This window comes from Hordeum vulgare, chromosome 6H (genome assembly GCF_904849725.1).
Source record: "Hordeum vulgare subsp. vulgare chromosome 6H, MorexV3_pseudomolecules_assembly, whole genome shotgun sequence".
Classification (NCBI taxonomy): domain Eukaryota; kingdom Viridiplantae; phylum Streptophyta; class Magnoliopsida; order Poales; family Poaceae; genus Hordeum; species Hordeum vulgare.
Window position 1 is genome coordinate 184,386,328 of NC_058523.1, and position 10,745 is coordinate 184,397,072.

Consider the following 10,745-nt stretch of genomic DNA (forward strand, 5'->3'; position numbering starts at 1 on the left):
ACTCTGATTTGCAAAAACCTGGTTCGGTGTCTGCCCAGCTATTGGCCAATAAAATCCTACTCGGAATGTGGATGAAACCAAAGGCTAGCATTCTTAAGTGTACAACTTGTCGGCTACGATGGAAGTGATTGGATTGGAGAATTTCTTGATTAAGACCTAGGGGCTTCAAACACAAATTTGATATTCTACCATCCGAATAAATTGGACGATGTCGCACCTGGTCGGGGTTAACATGACAAGCCTAAGGAATGGAACTCTTAAATGAATTTTTTTCTTAGAATATGTTTCTGACGTTAAAAAAGTAATATAACATGAGTTCTATGTAGCACTTTATTTGTCATACCGTATAGCCGGATGGCCTTATTATCCAAAATAATTTGGTGTGACTCCTCGGACCAGAAGTAGGCAACACTCTTCGACCACTGGACGAGGAGGCTGAAGCAGATGGCTGGTTAATAAAGTTGGCGTCACACATTGAGCCTAATGGTGTAAAGTACATAGTTACATAGAACCATAAAAAATAGTGCATTACATTTTGCCCACATCATCTATTATGGTGTCAAGGGAAGAATCCTAATGTGAGAGCCGAGGTGCAGATTGATACTTCTCCAATGTATCTATAACTTTTAATTGTTCCATGCTATTATATTATCATTCTAGGATGCTTTTTAGGCATTTACTTGCTGACTTACATTATGTTTGAGCACTAACCTATTAACCCAGTATCAAGGGCCAGTTACTATTTTCTGCATGGTTTTGGCTTTTCAGGAATATTGTACCAAACGGAGTCCAAATACCTCAGAACTTTTTTATGATTTTGTTTGGACAAAATAAGGACGTGGAAGCTTCGAAAGGAGACCAGAGGCCCCACCGGGTGGTGCCAAGCCAACAGGGCGCACACAGGGTGGTGGACGCATCCTGATGGCTTGGGGCCACCTCCCTTGAACTATGGCCCTCCTCTCAGTTCTATAAATTCTCAAACAACCTAAGGAGCCTTTAGAAACACTTTTTTCACCATCACAAGTGTTTGTTCCGCCGTGTGCCCATCGAGAGCCCTGTTTCGGTACCCTGCCAGAGGAGGGATTGATCGGAGGGTCTCTACATCAACCTTGCTGCTCCCATGGTGATGTGTGAGTAGTTCACCCCATACCTACGGGTCCATATTAGTACCTAGATGGCTATATCGATCTCTATGTTCTTCTTTTCCATGATCACCATGAGAATAGCGGTGATCTATCTTTTGTAATCACTATTATGCGGTGCGTTTGTTGGGATCCGATGAATTGTGGGTTTATGTTCAGATTATTAATGAGATTATATTGAATTCCTTGGCGGTCTTTTCATATATATATATGCATGATTGTGAAATATTTGTAATTCTCTTTGATCAATTTGGTTTGGCCAACTAGAATGATTTATCTCCAGCGAGAGAGGTGCATTTTAGTGGGTTCAATCTTGGGGTGCTTAATCCGACATACAGAAAAGGACATGAAACATATTGTATTGCTTCCACTAAGGGTAAAACAATGGGGTTGATTCATATTAATTGGACTTTGTTTGTTTACATCATGCATTGTTCTCCAAGCATTACTCTATTTCACTTAATACTTTAGATGCATGCTGGATAGTGGTCGTGTTGCGGAACGTTGCATGGGATTTTTTTTTCTACGCACACGAAAGACATATCCATGGTGATGATCATCTATGAGAGGGGAGATCGGATCCACATACCCTTGTGGATCGCTAAGAGGGAAGCGTTAAGAAATATGGTTGATGTAGTCAAACGTCTTTGTGATCCAAATCGCAAGTCGTCCCGCGGTCCAATCACGATCTAGCGCCGAACAAATGGCACCTCTGTGTTCAGCACACGTGCAACTTGATGACGATCTCCGTCTTCTTGCTCCAGTAAGAGAGACGAAGAGGTACCTGAATTCTTGGGTAGCACGACGCGTGACAGTGACGATGGTCGAGCTACTCCGATAGGGCTTCGCCATACCGTACCGAACTAGCGACGGGGTGTCACGAGGTGGTGGAGGGAGAGAGGGTTGCGCCATGGCTTGAGGTGCAAAAAGCCTCTCTACCCTCCACTATATATAGGAGGGAGGGGAGGGGTGGCGCCCTAGGGAATTGCCCTAGGGTTCGGCCGGTGCAAGGAGGAGGGAAGAGTCCTCCTCCAAGTCGGTTTGGAGGAGGATAATTCCTCTGCAATTTGGTTTGGCCGCACCTCTCTTTTCCTTCTCCACTTCGGCCGAATAGGCCCTCTTAGGCTGGCCACCAGCCCACTAGGGGCTGGTGCGCCACCCTTGGGCCTGTTTGGTCCCCTCTCGGGTCTGTGGCCCCTCCCGGTGGAACTTCAAAACCCATTCTTCACTCCTGGTACTTTACTGGTAATGCCCGAAATCCTTCGAGAAGCCAAATGGATACTTCCTATATATTAATATTCGTCTCCGGAGCCTTATGGAACTCCTCGTGACGTCCGAGATCTCATCCGAGACTCCAAACAGCATTCGATTACCAACATCAATAATTCAACTATACTGAAACGTCATCGAACCTTCAGTGTGAAGACCCTGCGGGTTTGAAAACTATGTAGATATGACCGAGACACTTTTCGGTCAATATCCAATACCGAGACCTCGATGTCCATATTGGATCCGACATATTCTACGAAGATCTTAATCGGTTGAACCTCTATGTCAAGGATTTAGTTAATCCCATATAACATTCCCTTTGTCCTTCGGTATGTTACTTGCCCGAGATTCGATTGTCAGTATCTCCATACCTATTTGAATCTTGTTGTGAGCAAGTCTCTTTACTCACTCCGTAATACAAAATCCCGTGGCTGACTCTTTAGTCGCAATGCTTGCAAGGCTTGTTGTGGTGTTGTAGTACCGAGTGGGTCCCGAGATACCTCTCCATCATACAGAGTGACAAATCCCAGTCTTGATCCATGCTAACTCAATGGACACCTTCAGAGATACCTGTAGAGCACCTTTATAGTCACCCAATTACGTTGCGACGTTTGATTCACACAAGGTATTCTTCCGATGTCAGTGAGTTACATGATCTCATGGTCATAGGAACATAAACTCTACATGGAGAAAACAGTAGCAATAAAATAACATGATCACATGCTACGTTCATAGTTTGGGTCTTTTCCATCACATCATTCTCCTAATAATGTGTTCGTGTTATTAAGTGGCAACACTTGTCTATGGCTAGGAAACCATAACCATCTTTGATCAACGAGCTAGTCAACTAGAGGCTTACTAGGGACAGTGTGTTGTCTATCTATCCACACATGTGTCTGAGTTTCCATTCAATACAATTCTAGCTTGGATAATAAACGATTATCTTGAACAAGGAAATATAGTAATAACTATTTTAGTATTTCCTCTAGGGCATATTTCCAACAGTCTCCCACTTGCAATAGAGTCAATAATCTAGCTCACATCCCTATGTGATTTAAAATGTAACGAATCTAACACCCATACAGTTCTGCTGTTGGTCATGTTTTGCTCGTGGAAGAGGTTTAGTCAACGGGTCTGCAACATTTAGATCCATGTGCACTTTGCAAATATTTATGTCCTCCTTGATGTAATCGCGGATGGAATTGAAGCATCGCTTTATGTGTCTGGTCCTGTTGTGAAATGTTGGTTCCTTGACTAGAGCAATGGCACCAGTGTTGTCAGAGAATATAGTCATTGGATCCAGTGCACTTGGCACAGCTCCAAGATCTGTCATGAACTGCTTCATTCAGACACCTTCTTTATCCACCTCCGAGGCAGCTAGATACTTTGCTTGGCATGTAGAATCACCTACCACACTCTTCTTGGAACTGCACCAGCTTATCGCACCCCCATTAAGAATAAATACGTATTCGGTTTGTGACTTAGAGTCATCCGGATCGGTGTCAAAGCTTGCATCAATGTAACCCTTTACGACGAGTTCTTTGTCACCTCCATAAATGAGAAACATTTGCTTAGTCCTTTTCAGGTACTTCAGAATATACTTGACCGCTGTCCAATGCTCCATTCCTGGATTACTTTGAAACCTTCCCGCCATACTTATGGCAAGGCTTACATCATGTCTTGTGCACAACATTGCATACATGACAGAACCTATGGATGAAGCATATGGGACGACACTCATCTTTTCTCTATCTTTTGCAGTTACTGGGCATTGAGTCTTACTAAACTTTATACCTTGTAAAACAGGCAAGAACCCTTTCTTGGACTGTTCCATTTTGAACTTCTTCAAAACTTTGTCTAGGTATGTGCTTTGTGAAAGTCCTATCACGCGTCTTGATCTATCTCTATAGATCTTGATGCCCAATATGTAAGCAGCTTCTCCCAGGTCCTTCATTGAAAAACTTTTATTCAAGTAATCCTTTACGGTTTCCAAAAGTTCCATATCATTTCCAATCAGCAATATGCCATCCAGATATAATATTAGAAAAGCTATAGAGCTCCCACTCACTTTCTTGTAAATACAAGCTTCTCCATAAACTTGTACAAACCCAAACGCCTTGATCACCTCATCAAAGCGCTGATTCCAACTCTAAGATGCTTGCACCAGTCCATAAATGGATCGCTGGAGTTTGCATACTTTGTCAGCATTCTCTGGATCGACAAAACCTTCTGGTTGCCTCATATAAACCTCTTCCTTAAGGAAACCATTAAGGAACGCTGTTTTGACATCCATCTGCCAAATTTCAAAATCGAAAAACACATCTATTGCTAAAATGATTCTGACGGACTTAAGCATCGCTACAGGTGAGAAAGTCTCATCATAGTCAAATCCTTGAACTTGTGAAAAACCCCTTCCACAAGTCGAGCTTTATAAATGGTGATTTTACCATCTGCGTCCGTATCCCACTTAAAAATCCATTTATTCTGAATAGTCTTTCGCCCATCAGGTAATACTTCCAAAGTCCATAATTTTGTTCATACATGGATCATATCTCGGATTTCATTGACTCTAACCATTTGTTGGAATCCGGGCCCACCATTGATTCTCCATAGCTTGTAGGTTCATCATTGTCTGACAACATGATTGATAAGACAGGGTTACCATACCCCTTAGGAGCAGTACATGCCCTTTCGTCCTACGAGGTCCGATAGCAACTTGATCTGAAGTTTCATGATTATCATCATTAGCTTCCTCTTCAACCGTTGTAGGTTCCACACAAACATCTTTCTATGCTGCGCTACTCTCTGGTTGAAGTAAAGGTTCTACAATCTCATCAAGTTCTATCTTCCTCCCACTCAATTCTTTCGCGAGAAACTCTTTCTCAAGAAATGCTTCGTTTTTAGTGACAAACACTTTGCCTTCATATCTAAGATAGAAGGTGTACCCAACTGTCTCTTTTGGGTATCCTATGAAGACACACTTTTCCACTTTGCGTTCCAGCTTTTCAGGCTGAAGCTTTTTGACATAAGCATCACATCCCCAAACTTTAAGAAATGACAACTCTGGCTTCTTGCCATACCACAGTTCATATGGTGTTGTCTCAACGGATTTTGATGGTGCCTATTTAAAGTGAATGCAGCTGTGTCTAATAAATATCCCAAAAACGATGACGGAAAATCGGTAAGAGACATCATAGAACGCACCATATCTAATAAAGTACGATTACGACGTTCGAACACACCATTACGCTGTGGTGTTCCAGGCGGTGTCAACTGTGAAACAATTCCACATTGTCTTAAGTGAGTACCAAACTCGTAACTCAGATACTCTCCTCCTTGATCTGATCGTAGGAATGTGATCTTCTTGTTACGATGATTTTCAACTTCACTCCAAAATTGCATGAACTTTTCAAACGTTTTAGACTGATGCTTCATTAAATAAACATAACCATATCTACTCAAATCATCTGTGATGGTGAGAAACTAACGATAACCACCGCACGCCTCTATGCTCATCGGTCCGCACACGTCAATATGTATGAGATCCAACATGCCACTTGCACGCTCCATTGTTCCGGAGAACGGAGTCTTAGTCATCTTGCCTATGAGGCATTTTTCACATGTGTTAAGTGATTCAAAATCAAGTGACCCCAAAATTCCATCAACATGGAGTTTCTTCATGTGTTGTATACCAATATGACCTAAGTGGCACTATCATTATCAACTCTACATATTTTGTTCTTAGTGTTATGGATATGAATGTCATCACTATCGAGATTCAACATGAACAAACCCCTCACATTGGGTGCATGACCATAAAAGATATTACTCATATAAATAGAACAACCATTATTTTCTAACTTAAATGAGTAACCATCTTGCAATAAACAAGATCCAGATATAATATTCGTGCTTAACGCATACACTAAATAACAATTATTCATGTTTATCACTAATCCTGACGGTAATTGAAGTGAGAGCGTGCCGATGGTGATCGCATCAACCTTGGAAACATTTCCAACACGCATCATCACATCGTCCTTCGCCAACCTTCATCTATTCTGTAGTTCCTGCTTTGAGTTGCAAATGTGAGCAACCGAACCGGTATCAAATATCCAAGAACTACAACAAGAGGTGGTGGGGTACATATCAATAACATGTATATCAAATATACCTTGTTTGGAGTTGGTCGCGTTCTTATCCTCCAGATATTTGGGCAGTTCCACTTCCAGTGACCAGTCCCCTTGCAATGATAACACTCAGTTTCCAGCTTGGGTCCAGCCTTGGGCTTCTTCGTTGGAGGCGCAACTGCTTTGCCACTCTTCTTGGAGTTACCCTTCTTGCCCTTGCCGTGTTTCTTGAAGCTGGAGGTCTTATTAACCATCAACACTTGATATTCGTTTTGGATTTCTGACTCAACGACTTTCAGCATCACAAACAACTCGGTGAGTGATTTACTCACCCCTAGCATGTTGTAGTTCAACACAAAGCCTTTAGAGCTAGGTGGAAGTGATTGAAGAACTCTGTCAGTGATAGCCTCTCGCGAGAGAGCAATTCCCAGCTCAGTCAGACGGTTAGAGTACACAGACATTCTGAGCACATGTTCACTGACAGACCCGTTCTCCTCATTTTGCAAGCATAGAACTTAGCGTAGGTTTCATACCTCTCGATCCGGAAATTCTTCTCAAAGATAAAATTCAACTCCTGGAACATCTCATCTGGTCCACGACGTTCAAAACGTCTTTAAAGCCCCGGTTCTAAGCCATACAAAACTGCACATTGAACCAATGAGTAGTCATCTGACACGACTGCCAGGCGTTCATAACGTCTGGGGTCGCTGGTTGGGGTGGTGCATCACCTAGCAGTGCATCAAAGACATATTTCTTTTGGGCAGCCGTGAGGATAAGCCTCAGATTACGAGCCCAGTCAACAAAGTTGCTTCCATCATCTTTCAGCTTAGCTTTCTCTCGGAACACATTAGAATTCAGGGTTGCTAGTGCGCGATGATCTACAACATAAATTTGCAAAGATTACTTAGACTATGTTCAATATAATTGAGTTTAGTTAATCATATTACTAATAAACTCCCACTCAAATTGACATCCCTCTAGTCATCTGAGTGTTACATGATCCAAATTCACTAACTCAAGTCCGATCATCATGTGAGTTGAGTTAGCTTCAATGGTGAACATCTCTATGTTGATCACATGTACTATAAGACTCATGTTCGACCTTTCGGTCTTTGTGTTCCGAGGCCATGTCTATACATGCTAGGTTCGTCCAGTTTAACTTGAGTGTTCCGCGTTTGCAAGTGTTTTGCACCTGTTGTATGTGAACGTAGAGTCTATCACAACCGATCATCACGTGGTGTCTCTAAACAATGAACTGTCACAACGGTGCACACTCGGGGAGAACACAATTTTATCTTGAAACTTTAGTGAGGGATCGCCTTATAATTCTACCATCGTCCTAAGCAAAATAAGGTGCAGAAAAGGATTAACATCACATGCAGATCATAAGTGACATGATATGGCAATGAACTTGTGCTTTTGATCTCCATCTTGAAAGCACCGGTATAATCTCCATCGTTACCAGCGCCACACCATGATCTCCATCATTGTGCTGCCATCGAGGTTCTCGCGCTAACTATGCTATTGCTACTAAAGCTATTTAACTAGTGATAAATCAAAGCATCACCAGGCGCAAAATAATTAAAGACAACCCTATTGCTCCTGCCGGTTGCCGTAGCATCGACATGCAAGCTGATATTTAACTATTACAACATGATCATCTCATACATCAAATATATCATATCATGTCTTTTGGCCATATCATATCACATCATACCCTACAAAAACAAGTAAGACGTCCGCTAATTTGTTGTTGCATGTTTTACGAGGCTGCTAAGGGTATCTAGCATGATCGCATCTTAATTACGCAAAACCACAACGGTGATACACAAGTTGCTATTTAACCTTCTCCAAGGTACACCTCGATCAAATCTGATTCAACTAAAGTTGGAGAAACAGACACCCGCCAGCCATCTTTATGCAACAAGTTGCATGTTAGTCGATGGAACCGGTCTCTTGTAAGCGTACGAGTAATGTTGGTCCGGGCCGCTTTATCCAACAATACCGTGGAATCAAGAAAAGACTAAGGAGGGCACCAATCTGAATATCAACGCCCAGAAACTCTTTTGTGTTCTACTCGGTATCTCATCTAAGCATAGACCTTTCTCATGATGCCACTTTTGATGAACATTGCATGGGAAACAAAAAATTTCTTACGCACACGAAAGACCTATCCATGGTGATGTTCATCTATGAGAGAGGAGATCGGATGCACATAGCCTTGTATATCACTAAGCGGGAAGCGTTAAGAAACATGGTTGATGTAGTTGAACATCTTCGTGATCCAAATCGCAAGCCATCCCGCGATCCAATCACGATCTACCACATACCTACGGGTCCATATTAGTACCTAGATGGCTATATCTCTCTGTATGTCCTTCTTTTCCATGATCACCACGAGAATAGCGGTGATCTATCTTATGTAATCACTGTTGTGCGGTGCTTTTGTTGGGATCCGATGAATTGTGGGTTTATGTTTAGATTATTAATGAGATTACATTGAATTCCTTGCCAGTCTTTTCATATATATGCATGATTCTGAAAGCTTCGTAATTCTCTCTGATCGATTTGGTTTCGCCAACTAGATTGATTTACCTTTAGCGAGAGACGTGCGTTCTAGTGGGTTCAATCTTGCGGTGCTTAATCCCACTCACAGAAAGGGACATGACACATATTGTATTGATTCCACTAAGGGTAAAACGATGGGGTTGATTCATATTAATTTTATTTGCTTTGTTTACATCATCCATTGTTCTCCAAGCATTACTCTGTTTCACTTAATACTCTAGATGCATGCTGGATAGTGGTCGTGTTGGGGAACGTTGCATGCGGAACAAAAATTTTCCTATGCACATGAAAGACCTATCCATGGTGATGATCATCTACGAGAGGGGAGATCGGATCCACATACCCTTGTAGATCTCTAAGCGGGAAGCATTAAGAAACGCGGTTGATGTAGTGAAATGTATTCATGATCCAAATTGCAAGCCGTCCCACGGTCTAATCACGATCTAGCGCCGAACGGACGGCACCTCTGCATTCAGCACATGTGCAGTTTGATGACGATCTCCGTCTTATTGATCCAGCAAGAGATATGAAGAGCTAGCTGAATTCTCTGGCACCACGACGCATGACGGTGATGATGGTCGAGCTACTGCGATAGAGCTTTGCCGTACCGTACCGAACTAGCTACGGGGTGTCACGAGGTTGTTGAGGGAGAGAGGGCTGTGCTGTGGCTTGAGGTGCAAAAAGCCTCTCTACCCTCCACTATATATAGGAGAGAGGAGAGGGGTGGCGCCCTAGGGAATTGCCCTAGGTTTTGGCCGACGCAAGGAGGAGGGAGGAGTCCTCCTCCAAGTCGGTTTGGAGGAGGATAATTCCTCTCCAATTTGGTTTGGCCCCACCTCTCTTTTCCTTCTCCACTTCGACCGAATAGGCCCTCTTGGGTTGGCCACCATCCAACTAGGGGCTGCTGCGCCACCCTTGGGCCTATTTGGTCCCCTCCCGGGTGGGTGGCCCCTCCCGGTGGAACTTCAGAATCCATTCGTCACTCCTGGTACTTTACCGGTAATGCCCGATTTCCTTCCGGAAGCTAAATGGATACTTCCTATATATCACTCTTCATCTCCGGATCCTTCCAGAACTCCTCGTGACGTCCTGGATCTCAACCGAGACTCCGAACAACATCTAGTTACCAACAACAATAATTCAACTATACCGAAACGTCACTGAACCTTAAGTGTGCAAACCCTGCAGGTTCGAGAACTATGTAGACATGGCTGAGATACTTTCCAGTCGATATCCAATAGTAGGACCTGGATGTCCATATTGAATCCTACATATTCTACCAAGATCGTAATCGGTTGAACCTCCATGTCAAGGATTCAGCTAATCATGTATAACATTCCCTTTGTCCTTCGGTATGTTACTTGCCTGAGATTCAATCGTCGTTATCTCAATACCTATTTGAACCTCGTTACAGGAAAGTCTCTCTTTACTTGTTTCATCATACAAAATCCCGTGTCTAACTTTTTAGTCACAATGCTTGCAAGGCTTGTTGTGATGTTGTATTACCGAGTGGGCCTTGAGATACCTCTGCGTCAAACGGAGTGACAAATCCCTGTCTTGATCCATGCTAACTCACGGACACCTTCGGAGATACCTGTAGAGAACCTTTACAGTCACCCATTTACGTTGCGACGTT